We start from the raw sequence: 15,183 nt of genomic DNA, 5'->3' as shown, positions 1-15,183 counted from the left end.
GCACGGCCGTCTATTCTTATGGATACCTACTTGAAAATCTCGCGGGGCCAGCTTTCGGGGAGGGAGAACTCTTTGGTTCCGTTCCTCTTTCAATTTGGATAAAGTTTCTGCACGGGTTTCGTTGAGTTTTTGCTCTTTGAAACGGCCACAATGAACATTGTGCCCCGGTTAAAGGGAATCAATAACTTCGGGGGATCAAATGATGTGTCCTCAGGAAATTGTGGTTTCCGTGAAATGAACTTCTGCGACCTTTGTGATTCACTTTTCGACAGTCCTACCGTATAATGTTCGCCCCCAAAGTATCTTGATCCGATTGTGAAACGAGACTCCATAGTTCTGTGTGTGTGTATGCAAATTTTGCACGGATAAAACATTCTAATAACGATAACCGAATGATTCAAATTATTTAATAGCATATTACGTATTTTTTTTTGTTTGGTTATTACTATTTCAATTTTTGATTGAATGCCATATGGAGAATGGCGATTCTGATTTTCAAAATTCAGTAGGAAAAGTTGATTTCGGTTATTATAAATTTATTTATTTATTCTTTTAATGCTAAGCAGGAAAGCTGGTTTTTGAAACAGGAGCCATGTGGTATACACGGTGAAACAAAAAAAAGAGGGTTCATAACTTCTGGAGTAGGTAGTACTTGCCGAAAGACGGAAAAAAGTCCTAATGAATATGAGTCGAAAAATTAATATCGTCAAAGTTATAAGCAATTGTCGATTTCGAATTAAAGGGAATCACTTTCTCGATTCGGGAGTTACTGTACCATATGTAAATAATGGATTACCTTATCATATCTATTGATTTTATTTTTCTACAATTTTTATTACTATTTTTTTTAAAATGTTTCTCATTGTTTCCATACAGTACTATAGCTCTCGAAGCGAGAAAGCCACACGCTTTAACCGAAACTAAAAATGGTTTGTAATTTCGAAGATATTCATTTTTCGACCCGTCTTGATTACGACTTTTTTCCAACGTTCGTCGAGTACCTACTATCTACCCCAGAAATTATGAACCCTTTTTTTGTTTCACCTTGTATATGTAAATTTGCGATTAAATGATACGCCGCCTCTGTGAAATTTGATTCACTTAGGTATCGAGCGGAGGGGAACTGTTATGAATGCTTCTGTGGGTCATAGGTGGCCCACGAAATAGGCCGCGGCATAGTTTTCAGGCCAAGTAGTCCACCGTGATTGTGAAATTACGTTCACTTATCGTCGGGATGTTGTGAAGTTTTCTGTATGTTTTATCAGTGATCGAAACGATGCACTATACGAGGTCATCTTTTCGGTTGGATAGTTTGCTATTTAGTTGCAAATTTTATTCAAGCATTGAGAGCAACGAAATCGTTGCTCTATATTCATATAGAAGAAGCAATTAACAAAAAACATCAACTTTACGGAGCCTTCTAGGCTATACATGCATAATATCCGCAGTCTAGTCATCGGTAATCCTTGCTATTAAATTAGCGTTCTCCACCACGTGATAATTATCCTCCCCCAATTTCTGCAAAAAACAAATTCAAGTCAACCGTCAAACGCCTAAATAATACGATTTTTAAACAATCAACCATAAATTAATTCGTTTATTAATATTCCAATAAGAAAATCTTGACGACTTTGATAGATCTACAGACTCCTCTCGATTATTGTCCTGAAATCGGGTCCGCGCCGGGACAATAATCTTATAGGGAGAAATGCTTCGACCCTCGTAAATTCGTTTTTCGCCCAAAGCCCGACTCTCGGCAAAAAAAGCGGAGGGGCAATAAAGTATGCACCTGACAGGTTCCACCCCCCTCCAGTGGTGGGGATAACGCCTGGGCAATAATCATGTAGAACAAGTCAGACGATAATCGCGAGGAGTCTGCATGTTTTTTCATAAGTGTTCCTCGGCCACGTGATAATTACTCTACCCCAATTTCGCAGAAAATTCGGAACAATTGTCAAACACGTAAATAAATATAGTTCATGGATAATAAAACTAAAATAACCGGTTTATCGAATGTTCAAGTGAAAACCGTTCCGGCTTCGATCAAGTGGCGTTCGCCGGATTCTTTTGACACGGTGCGACGCGTGGTTCTCGCGCGCACGTTCGGTGAGCCGGACGCCATTTTTACGGTCAATATTTCCCCGCAACTAGATGTCACCCGTTACTCGGGCGACCAATTCCCTCCTATCAGCTTGTGCCACACACCGTGCGATAGCGCCACTGGCATGTTTCAAATTCCCATCGGTGGCGCTCGGTGCCTGCTTTGTCCATCCCTGTCGGTCCTTTGCTTTCTTGGTACAGTTTCCGCGTGTCGTTCACCAGAAATTTATTCGCTACCTTTTCGACCTTTCCTATCCCGTATACGACACGACAATGTTTCAGGTACAATGATGCACGGTAGCTGATTTTCCACGTGCAGATTAATGGAAAGTAAAAGTACAGATAAATTGGGTCAGCGCGCACGCAGCTCTTTGGGGTATGGGTATACACGTTTTGGGGGTGGGTTACGTAACTCTGAGAAGGAATATCGGGAACGTTGGAGTCCCGAATCCTAAAATCCTCTTAGTTTCTCCTGTTATTCGGAAAGATTTGTTTTTTGAGAACGTTTCAGGGGATACGTTTGGAATTCTTCATGTTGGACGTGTCGTTCGATACGAGATCTTTATTTGTCTCTGGTTTTCTCGATAGTCCTGCCACTCGATGGAACATTCGGACAATTATATATAGAATATCTCCCTGGGGAGGAAATTGAAACAGTTTTATTGGGAATCTTTCAGAGGGAACAATTTCTGCAGCATCGTGTGTAATACCTTGACCTCCAGAACTGTCACTTTGAAGGGTTTACTCTATTTAATCCTTAACTGGTGAGGTGGGATTTGAGGAATCCCCATGATTATCTTTAGAATATATTTTGTTTTTATTCGATAGTTACACGAAGGGATGTTTAGTTATTTCGATGTTTTCTTTACTTGAGAATTCAAACAACTTTAATAAGATTTGCGGAATATGTAGTTGGTGAGAATTCTGTATAACGCAAGAATTTTTGTAGTTCTTATACTTCTGATTTTCCCTAGTCCCGTGGAACTTCAATCGAATTGGTTTGATCGAATATTGTACTGTGAGACAGGTATTACCTTTTTTATATCCAATACAATCACGTGCACTTTTCATTAGCAGCAATCGTTTTTTTTTAAATTTAGGGAACGTTGAATTGATGAATTCTGCAGCCTTCTTAATTTCTTGGCTTCGTAATAATTTCTTTGAGAGTGTTTCTCAGACGTTGGAATTTGTGTCGCCCGAGATGGTCTACGTTCCTTGGATAATTTTTTTCCATTTTCTTTCTCTCGTAGACCGCGATTCGTGAAATTTTTCGGTCTGGTTAACGTGATTTTTTTTTTAGAAGTTATTAGCACCTGAGTTTCTATTTATAGTATGGATCGCAAGAACTCGTAACGTTCATGTTGAAAATTTTTACTTTTTTTGTTTTAATATTTTAATTTTCATCGTTCTTATCGTCGTACTCTTTTTCGTCTTTTTTCTTTGATATAACGGAATTTCATCGAGACACAGCCGAAAACAGCATTCTTCCACAACTGACGCAATTGTTTTCAATTTTTGATCGTTTCGCTGATTTTTTACCGTCTGACAGATATGTATAACTCATTCTTCCACGTTTACTGCCTCGAAGGTGTGGTTTTAACGACGTCGTATCACTTTTATGGTAGTTTTTTTTATGGGTTAGTAGAGTTTCTTGCGAACATAAGCTGCTACGATCAGGATCGATAATTCCACAATTTTTCGACGCCCACTCCCGTTTCTTTTCCTTCAATCTGTCACACTAACTATCATAACGACGTATAAACCAATTTTATGAATCTCCAACGATAATAATTTATACTTTTTTTCCCATACAACGAATTTCTTCGGTAATTTTGACCTCAAATAAGAACTCAATCCTCATCTTTAAATATAAATTTCGCTCTAAAAATGTTGAAAGCACAAATACAATGTTATGAATAGTAAAAGAATAGTGATATTGTCTTAGTTAGAACGGAGTAGGAGAAAACACAATGAAAATGTGACTGTTGTAAAAGTTACGTAATCAAGTTCAGCTCAGCTGCTACTAATCGTAATATTTGTAATTGTATTTGAAATTTCTCGTGGACAGATTGATTTGCTTTGTAAATTTCTAATTTACCATCGTACAAATGAATCGACATCTCCATCGCAATGCTTCATCGTTGTGTCATCGCGATGACATTCCCACGAATGCATTCAGTAGTCATAGACGCGCAGACGTGTTATGCAAAGAAACCACTGTCGCTTACGAAATTGATCACGTAACAGGGGAAGCAGAATGGGAATCTAGCATCTACGAAATTCGAAATAACGAAAGTATTGATCAACGCACGAGAACGCAAAGAACGTTTTGCGTTCGAAATTATGAAATAATTGAAGTCGGGGTGATTCTGTCCTGAAAGTGTCCGATTTCAATTTTATGCAGCAATTATATTTATGGTGAGGAAAAACGCCGCATTTCACAAATGCGGAAAAATTTGACTTCATCCATTAATCCAGCTGTAGAATATAGGATTTATACATTTATCAGAAAAAATGCATGAAAACGAATTTTATATGTTCAACAAAAATAATGCAAGTTAACCGAAATCCAATATTCAATTCATACGCATTAGGCAAAACAATAGTGATATTAACAAAGTACAACAATAGTAATAATAATAATAAGTATATCCCATCGAGACTACGAGATAGTAAAAGTTCCCAGAAGATACATTGTATCCTTCTTCATCCCTTTTAGGGTTGAATTTCGAAAAACTCAAAAATCAAAATCGCAATTCGAATGATTCCCATCAATTCTGAATTTTCATCAGTGGAAAACTCTACCCTTGCGTATATTTCTCTTTAACTTTTACGTTCTCTTTTTCGTTTACAACGTTTCTCTCGCAGATCTTTTATTTTCCGTTTTGCGGTGTATTGAACCGCGGATTTTTGTACGGAATTAAAAAAATTCGATGCATTCGATACTTTCCTAAATTGAATTGGATTTTCGGGTTGAAAATTCTCGTCTTGAACCCGGGCGGAAGCCCAAGGATCCGTGGGGCCGGATAAATTTTGATAGTCCTCGGATAATCGTGGGCGCGCTTGACCTTAAGCACTGATTGATCGATACCTTAAAATAGCCTCGGGAGGTAGATCTGATAACCGTGGTTTATTTATAAATCTGACTCAACATTTTCGTAGCCGTGTGCAACCGCTGGTGTTCGATCGTCCTGTTCTTCGTTTATCTACGCCCGCCATTGTCTCATTATCCGTATTACCTATCGGGACAACTGGCGACACGCGAATCTTGTTCCGGTCAACCTATCAGCGCACCTGTGAACGGCACAAGCCACCGGGGATTTAATTGAAATCCTGAATTGTACTTCGCTGTTTCATTTGATCACTCTTGAAATTTTGTTCGATGGGATTTCTGTTTATACGGAATATCGCGTGGGTCATCGATGATCCATCGATGTTCAGTTACTGCAAAAGTTCTGATTCTTTGTAAGTGTACGTTAGATAGGAAAATTAATCCGATCGAAAACGAAGGTTTGGATTATTTAAATACTGTGAGAAAAATTTGCTATTCCAAAGTCTATTAACTAAACGCATATAATTTCGACGATTTATAACAGAAAAAAAATAATGAAATAAAGTGTGTCTGATCAGGTACAACCTTTTTCACTTATTGTTGCGTGAAACTATTTTGTAAACTGTTTAAACGTTCGTAACGCAATAATAACATATACCATTTTCTTCGGGAGAGTTTATAGAATAATTTAACGCAATAATCAACTGAATAACTATTTCTGTTTGAACAAAATAGGTTCAAACTTGAAAAGTTGCATTTTTCTTCAAAATCAAATTTTCTGAAAACTGTGGATGCTGGCGAAACACCGTTTGCAGATTCGTATTCAGGGCACACAGATCTATAAGACGCGTCTATTGAATGTTAGAAGTCCAGATGGCTGTTGAATGGTGTTACCGAGACACCACTTACCAGAACTGATTCGTCTCCGTATAAGTTCGGATAATCTGCGTGTTTGAATAGTGTATTTGACGTAATGTAAATTCGGAAGCGGAGAATTTTTTTTTTTTTTTTTTTTTTTTTTTTTTTTTTTTTTTGGTTGTCTTCGATTGCAATGTTTCCCTTTGGCAAATACAGGCCGATCTTCGGATAATTATTGTCTCGCGATGAATGGCTCGCGTGAGGGTCGCGTGGCATGCTCCCGACGAATCTATAATTGGAACAAGAAAGTCGATGGTTCTCTTGTTATCTTTTGCGCCTTCCATTGTTATTTAAGTCAATGGAGACTTGGAGAGGAGGGCACTTGCCGGTAGACAAAGAAAGTTCTGTCTACGCAACCGTCGCCGAGCATCGAGTGTATTTGCCAGCAAATATTTCTTTATTTAATGCTCGTATTCTCGATCGACGCGATGTCTCCGACAGGGATAAGGTCTGTTTGATTAGAAACGGCTGATCACACCCTGTTTTCTACGTTCGTATACCGAGCTCGAGTTTCACACGTGAATACCAGACGGAGCACAGTAGTCCTTTTTCTCAAAAAGCTGGCCAAAATAAATTTTTTGAAGTATGTAGCAGCTTATCGATAGCGTGATATATTTAATCTATACATATCAATGTAACAAATGTCGCTGGAAATAGTAAAATATACTGGTTGGTTAGTGAGATATAGAAAGATGACGAAATTTCGTGCTTTTTAATGGCTTCAGAACGCTGGCATGTTTAATGTATCAGGCAACGTTTATTGATAAAGTACCTAATTAAATGTAAACCATTTTAACAGTAAAATACATGTTATAAACATAAAGTTTGTATATAAATAGTGCAAAATATTTTTGCGTTTACTCTTGTACTTCCCTTCTGAAGATGTCACAAATCTTAATAGCTGCGATTGATAGCCAACATTACCGTGAGAACTCGACTGGCAGACTCGCGGTCTGATTGGTCGGGGTTTTTCGTTAATATCTATTTAACAAAGCCTCGGATAACATTTTTGCTAAGAAAAAACTTAATTTAAAATCACCTCACGAGTCTTCCATTTCCAGGTCCTGCAATATTTTTGTTACACCTTGTATATCTGCTCCAGAATTTGATGCGTTTCAGAGATATTACGGTCACCTTTGTTCTCTTTTTTTTTTAACAAGATTATAAACGGAAAGGTCGAATCTCGAAATCTGGTGACATTTGCACGACGAAAAAGACAAGTTACATTGATGTAATTAAAATATTATATAATATCATTACAAATTGCAATTAAAATTATATTTAATCGTCGTTGCAGGACAAAACTTCCTCGGCTTTACGCCAGTGTGTAAAACCCGTAGAGAAATAGTCAGTCGGGTGCATGTGCACCTGGTGAACTTTCGGATCGATTACCTGGAGAATAAAGCTTCCTACGAATCTCATCAATTCTCTTATTAATCTTAATATCGATACACAGTCAGGGGCAAAAGTATCAATACAGCGAGATCATGCGAACGAGAATAATTAATATTTTTTCTGTGCTGCTAATTAGACTGAAACATGAAATAAGAAACCAAGCATTCCCTCGGAAGTGACATTTTCGGTATGAAACTTACTATACCATAATATTTTGTTTTCACTTTACTATCGATAATGTCTGTAAATATCTGGCAAAGCGTAACGAGTCTACACGCAGTCGAATAATTTCTCGAAGCAAGCCGTTTCAATAGGCCGATTTTGTTTCAAATTTTTCTGTCGATCGTCTTCTGTCTATCGAGCAGTAAACATCTTTAGGAAATTACTGTTATTTTTCAAGCCTGCGAGCTAGTACACCCCCTTACTCCTTTAACGCCGAGACCCTTAAATCGCAATTTCAAAATTGTGTGACTAAAATACAGTCAGTCAGAAAAGCATCCACACTTCCCTTAAAATAGAGCAACTTTTTTTAAAATTAGACCAAGTAACTTGAGCTTTTTTCTGAAGTTAGAAGGATAAGTTAACTGAATGACGTGTAAAAAAATTTGAAAAAGTAACACTAGATACATAAAGGGTTAAACATGACTGATCGTTAACTCAACTTTCCGGGTGGGCGAAATTATACACGTACTTCTTTCTACCGAATAAATCCAGCGTGTACACGAGAATCTTGCGGAAAAATTCCTGTCCGTCTGCCAATTCCACATCGAAACGGAGTCCACCGCAAAATGTCCCACTGGTCCCGAAGAAGAGGTACGATGTCCAGTCAATTGATCGTTTCGCATAGGCCGTAGGGGGCCCCTATTAGTGACATCTCGAGCAAGGACCTCGACCTTCCGATCGCTCCGCCATCTTTCCTCCCGCCTCCCTACCGACCACGGGTGATGGGTTGGTGGCAAAGGGGGGTTGGAAACGATGTCTGGCCGGAAAGGGATCACGCGAGAAAGAAGGGCACCGGGGTAAAATCCGCGAGGGTCGAACGCTGGTTAAACCAGTCAGCTCTGCGCAGTCGCGGGTCCGCTCGATGTCGCGTCGCGTCGCGAGCCAGTGATCGCGAGGGGAGGGCGAGACGGGGTTTTCTCGGCCGCCGCGTGTGGTTTACACGTTATATATCCGAGTCGTCGGTCTCCTCCGTGCTCCAAGCCGTTCGTGTTTAATTGGTGACGGGGACGACACACACGGGTGAGCTGGAACTGTCCAAGAGGAGGAGGAGGAGGAGGGGGTGGGAACGCAGAAGTGTGTGCGTATGTGTGTGCGTGTGTGTGGTCAATTTAGAATTCGAGGTGGTCGCTGGGACCTGAATTGTTCTGAACGATGGTGGTGTCGAAACGCGCGTCCTGGTAAATCCCTCGATGCACGCCAGTGTCTCCAGAGACGCAGACCTAACCTAGAACGAGCTGAGGAGGAAAGTCCCATCGTGTCTCCAAACGTAGACCTAACCTAGATCGAGCTGAGGAGAAAAGTCCCATCGTGTCTCCAGACGTAGACCTAACCTAGATCGAGTTGAGGAGGAAAGTCCCATCGTGTCTGCAGACCTAGACCTAACCTAGATAGAGCTGAGGAGCACAGTCTCATCCGTCTAGTGGACTCGTCGTCGTCGTCGTGAGGTTGAAACCGGTGGTCAGTGCACGATGAGATGGACGTGGAATTTCTCGCCGGGGGATCGTTGAAGGTATCCTCCTACGGTTCCCTCGGCAGGAGGAGGTGTGCTCGCGGTGTATCATCGATCATTTGGATACCGACCGATCGTCGGTACGGGTCAGTTCACACGATCGATCCTGGGAATATGACCTTCAAGTCACGTGTGTCGCGCGAGAAACCGACACGCAAGTCTCTCCACCGATAGACGAGCGCTCTGCCCCCGAGACGGACTTGGACGGCATCGATCACGAGGATCACCGCGCCACGGCGAACCGTTCGACGCTGAGGACAACCACGGGGATTTCCCTTCCGGTTTCCGGGTCGAACACGCGACACCGTTGACCAGAGATAGGTAGATAGAGGGAGAGAGATAGAGGCGGGATCGATACCATCAGGGGACCACGGGAAATGAGGATGGGAACCCTGGTACCGAGACCATCGAGAGCAGCTTGTTGACGTCTGTCACTGTCGCGTCGATCGGAGAAACGTGGGATGAATCCCGTTGGTTTGGAGAACAACCGTGGTACCATCGATCGACCGCTTGGGTTCTTCTCTTTACTACCGCATGGAACAGGACGATCTCGTCGATGACGACCCCCGATACTGGGAATGTTTTAGTTACCAATTTTGATTGCTCCACGATCAACCGAGTACCGTGCACCGCCACCGTTTACGCGGAGAGACTAACCCACCCGGTGATTTTGCTCGATCTATAATTTTCGCAGAAACACACACACACACATACACGCCTCCAGGGGCACTCTCGTACACCGAAGTTTCGCAGTGATCCCACATTTCCGGATGGTTCGGTTAAGCACGCAGAATAGCCGTTGAAGGTTCCGTGGAATTTGTATTTCCGTCGATACTTCGTGGAAGATGTATATCGGTTACGTTCGATAAACCGAACCACCGCGTATGTTAACCGAATTTGTTAACGGTAAACACCTGTGCGCCGAAGTAGGCCGTTACTCGTGATCGGGAAACGGTGGCCATTTTTCTGTTTCAAGTAAAACCCCCGTCCGTGGGAATGCCAAGGATGAAGCCAACGTTCGAATCTCGGTGATTACTTGCGTCACAGACCTATCGTTGAGAGAGAATACTTCTCGTCTCGGGATTCAGTTGCTCCCGGCCGAACATAGAGGATCCGAATGGAAATTCCAAAGAAGACTGTACGCTCGTGACGAACTGTGATTCCATCCAGAAACAATGGCGATAGTACAGAGGAACGTTCCTCGCCCGAAGCCATCGTTCACGACGAGATAACAGTGTGAAGTGTCTCTAACCATACCACAGTGGGTGTGCACGTCAGTGGAATAAACAAAAGACACTGTTTATAGACTATCTTCGAATCAAGACTATCCACAGACACACCACCATCTATCCATCCGTTCAAACAATCCGTCTATACACGAATGTGCAAAATCAATCAATACGTCCGTGATCGCTCGCTTTCGAGCACGAGATCAATCTCGATCGAATTGTCCTCTCTCTTTAGAGCTTGCCCGCTTCTTTTGTCTCTGTATACGAGCAGGATTTTCTATAAATAAATCTAGTCGCTTAACAGTCCAATCTATTCGGCTAGACCCCCGGTGCGCAGGGGTGTTGTTCGATCGGCACGTCGATCCGTCATCGATCGTTCCGCCAGAACAGGAGAATCAAAGAATTCCGTTATCTACTCTCCGAGCAGCAACGTCCACCGGAAAATACAAAACGGGGCTAAAAGTTCGGCCATGGTGATCCCTCCTTGCCCCGCGAACGTTCATCGTGAACGCTTGCTGCGCGTGCTCAGTGCCTTGGCTACCGAGACGCCTATACCTTGGCCGACGACGACGACGACGACGTCGGCGGCGAACCGCCGGGATTTCGCGGGGGATGGCGCGGGGGTGGGACTCACATATCAATGTATCGCCGTGTGCTCGGAATAGAGTCCGTGATTGGTCGCGGTTAAAAAGCAGCTTGTGCCGTGTCACTCGCGGTTGAACGGTCCGAGAGGCGTGTGAAGTGGAAGCTGAACTTCGAGGCTCGTATTCCCACAGGGTGGAAAAGTGGTACCGAGATAGATAAATAGAGAGAAGGAGACAACGAAGGGGGGGATCCGTACGGTGACCTGTCTGACAAAAAGTCGGTTACATCGAAAAAATTAAAAGAAGAACAAACAAACAAAAGAAGATTCCATTTCACTGACTGAATTCAATCACCGTTGACTTTGCTGGTACATCGTCGGAGCTTAACTAGCGGATCTTAAGAGAACCCTTTCGAAGAATCCAGATGTGGGACATCGAGAAATATTTTTGCTACCGTACTTTCTAGTCGCGATACCGGTACCCCCTACACGTGGATCATCTGACCGATCTAGAGTTCTTCTTCTTCTTCATCCTTCGTGTTTGAAGAGATCCAAGGACAATTATATACATACACACCGTACACACATACATACGTGAACTCGAGCCAGATCAGGATCGTCGGTCCCGTCCATTAAATCGAAATTAGATCGTTGTCTGTCAGGATTCTCTGGACTCTCACGTGCGGGCGACGGCTCGGTGAACCATGTCGTTCCGGCATATATTACGGAAGTGCATCGATAAAACGCGACAGATCATAGGACACGCGCTGAAGAGATGAAAATTTCGTTCTTTCGAGCAGTCCTTGTCGAGTATATCGTTTAGAATGACGAGGTGACCAGGTGATCGACTGGATTATAGATTCTGGAGAGAAAGAAAGATAGGGGGATCTGGAAACAAGAAGAGGATCTATCGTCGAGATGACGAAGTACGGATTGGCGAGACTGGCTCTGTGGAGACCACGGCGATCGGTCACCGCGAACCAGCCGGCGAATCAACAAGAGAACAACCCTCTGATGTACGCCGAATCCAGCTTGTTGTATGTTGTTTGAGAGAAAGTCAGAGAAGGGAGGAGAGAGATATATACATATACATGTATATATACATATATACACATATAGAGCACACTGTTCTCGCTGACGCTGGCTGGCTTCCGTCGTTGAAGGCGCGTGTGCTTTTGGTGTTCACCGAACGATCCGCCGTTTTGTACCTGTTGGTTTTACGAATAAAGCCATCGATGTACCGGTTTTATTTTCGTATTGTCGCTTGATTACTGCTTGCACTCGCGGCGACAGAGCTGATCGAGATTGTGAACGTATCGAGAAATCGGTAACGGAAGGAGACCCCGATATTTGTCGGTTGATCGTAGGGAACCACAGAGATTTTGTCGACGAGCAATTCGACAATACACTGGTGTGGCATAAATGTAAAGACACTCTAAAATTTTCAATTCTTATATATTGTGGTTAACACTAGAATTACCAAGCCCGTCAATATGACAGTTTGCAGGTTTCTTATTTTACAATTACTGAAGTTATAATAACGCTTTTTGTGGAATTGTGTTGGGAAATAATGTTTTTTCAGAAAAGGGTAGATCGTGTTCTTTAGAAAATAAAGTAGTTATATATAAGAATTGAAAATTCTAGGCTGGTTTTATACTTATGCCCACGCAATGTAGATGTCCTTTATACGGTAATTTCATTTCGTCGATTTTCAGCCGGGAATATTCAATTATTGTGGAAAATGAAAATTTCGCCTACAGTCGGATCTTACTTGTTCAATCAAAGAAAATTTAAGCCTAGACGAGCTATTTAAGACTAGATTATATGAACAAATGACGAGTGAAATTTTCTCCCTAAAAGGATTCGTTGGTTGAACAGAAAAATCGAGAAATTTTCCAATTCATTATCTACCAAGTGTGAAATTATAACTACGTTTACGGAGGTGATTTACATATTTCCTCTTCACCCGTACTGTTTCCGTCGCAATGCGTTATTTATTTTAATGTACCCCGTGGAAAGAAACATCGAAAACGTTAACAGTTTCCTTCGATCGAACTCGCACCGCGTGGTAGCCACGCAACACGAATTTTCCGGGTTCGAATAATTCCGTCGCTACTCCGAACTCTTTTAACCATTTAATAACAAAATTTACGATAAACTTTCCGAACGGAATTCGTATTTTCACGCAATTCAATCCCAATTTACCGTCACCTGTGGTTCGTCCGACATTGTATTTCAGAACTATTTTCAAATTGAAATTTACCATTGATCTCTAACTAAATTACCGGACAAAAATTTCGATAAAATTGTCCGATTAAACATTCACCGAGACACCGTCAACCTAAGAGAAAAAAGATAAAAAAGGCATAAAGTAATCGAGTAATCGCGATCGTTACGATAGTTTTTTGTTAGTCAAAAGAAACCACACCAGAAAGATGATGTCCAAGGTGGACAAACGAATGCGTCTCGTTCAGCTCTGTCGCCTAGATCCCAGAACAATCGATCCCTCTCCCAATATACGTGCGTGTACACAACGCAATCGGATGATTCGTGCCGCGTGTGCACTCGCACGGGTACGAATCGCTTGATCGCTACACGCGCAAAACAGCGCTTTGTTTGTCGCTTTCTGTGTCTCTGCAGCGTTTCCAGAACATCTGCCCAAGCTGGGTGAGAAACGGTGTCACGCTATAACGGTCACGCATGTAGATCGCTAAACGATTCACCAGCGAAACAGTCGCCGAGAGGGAACACGCCTGATTCTGATGTTTCGGTACTACAGTTTTTGCACTTCGAATTCAACTTATTGCAAGTCAAATTCACACTTATGCAGATGAAATTCATCTTTTTGCAAATGAAATTCACCCTTTTTCAAATGAAATGTACACGTTTGCAAACCATATTCAACCTTTTGCTATTTCCGAAATAAATAAGAATGAAAAAACGTTTAAAAAAATGCACTTGAAACTAAAATTTGAAACCACAGCTTAGCACCATTATCCGCCCAACAATCAACCGCCTAGTTACCTTTGTAACAATTCGAATAAGTGATTTATTTGAGATTAGATATGAGTTTATAGTTTATAGTATATATATTATGAGTTTATAGTTTCTCGTTTACATATTCACACATAGATGTATCTCTGCACACAGTTTTCAATTATGAATTCCATGTGTAATTAATTGGTAATTACTATTAACTAAATACATCACGTGCTTCTTTGTATTACATACAATAAAATGTTGAATTTCTATACAGAAACATTTGATTTTATTTTTATTACAAGAAAGTTTAAGAAAACAATTTTGTAGATTAACTTGTTTTGCAAAAAGGTGAATTTGACTTGGAAATGGGTGAATTTCACCTGCAAAAGGGTGAATTTGATTTGTAAAATGGTGAATTTGATTTGCAGAAAATTGTATTTTGAGTGCAAAAATTGTATAATGCCAGGCAAGAAAGTCGAGAACGAAAACAGCGCACGGAACGTGAACGGAAAAAAAGCTCACGATCGTGTGAACGAAAGTGGGCGGAAATGAAGTCGTGCGAACTCATAGTCGCAAATTCACCGTTTCGTGAATCGTTCGTGAACGGTTCGAAATAAAATCGAGCAATTTGTCGCGACAACGATCGACGAGGACAAATTACTTAGGCAGCGCATTACGAATCGCGATCTGCCGTGTCGATTACATGGCTGCCTGACATTCATTTTCCCGTTGGATAGATATCGATTGGAGGAAAATACGATTTGCCCGTGAACCGATCATCTCTGTTCGAGCGCAACGTTCTAAAGATCATCGTTGACATAGGGGAGAGTGGGTAGGTTTGGGTCAGTTTTGAATTAATTTGTAGTAGTAATTGAAATGAAAGAGTAACACGGTTTAAGTCTGAAGAATTATAATTAGTAAGGTCTTACCATCAATGTTCCACCATGATTTCATTTTATTATTCCAAAGGAATCTTTAAAAATATAATACTTCTACAACTAGTTATTTGGCTCATACCTCCTTTATGGGGGGAGATTTGGGTCAGACAGTGGAATAAATAGGTCATTTAATTTTTGTATAGTTTTTTCAGTAAATATAGAAAAGTTATATCTATGTATATGTATATTTATTACCTACAAAGTGATAATACATGTATATAAAAGTAATGAAATGGATGAATAAAACAAAGACA

The sequence above is a fragment of the Dufourea novaeangliae genome, unplaced genomic scaffold (genome assembly GCF_001272555.1).
Source record: "Dufourea novaeangliae isolate 0120121106 unplaced genomic scaffold, ASM127255v1 scaffold54, whole genome shotgun sequence".
Lineage (NCBI taxonomy): Eukaryota > Metazoa > Arthropoda > Insecta > Hymenoptera > Halictidae > Dufourea > Dufourea novaeangliae.
This window is presented reverse-complemented; position numbering follows the sequence as displayed.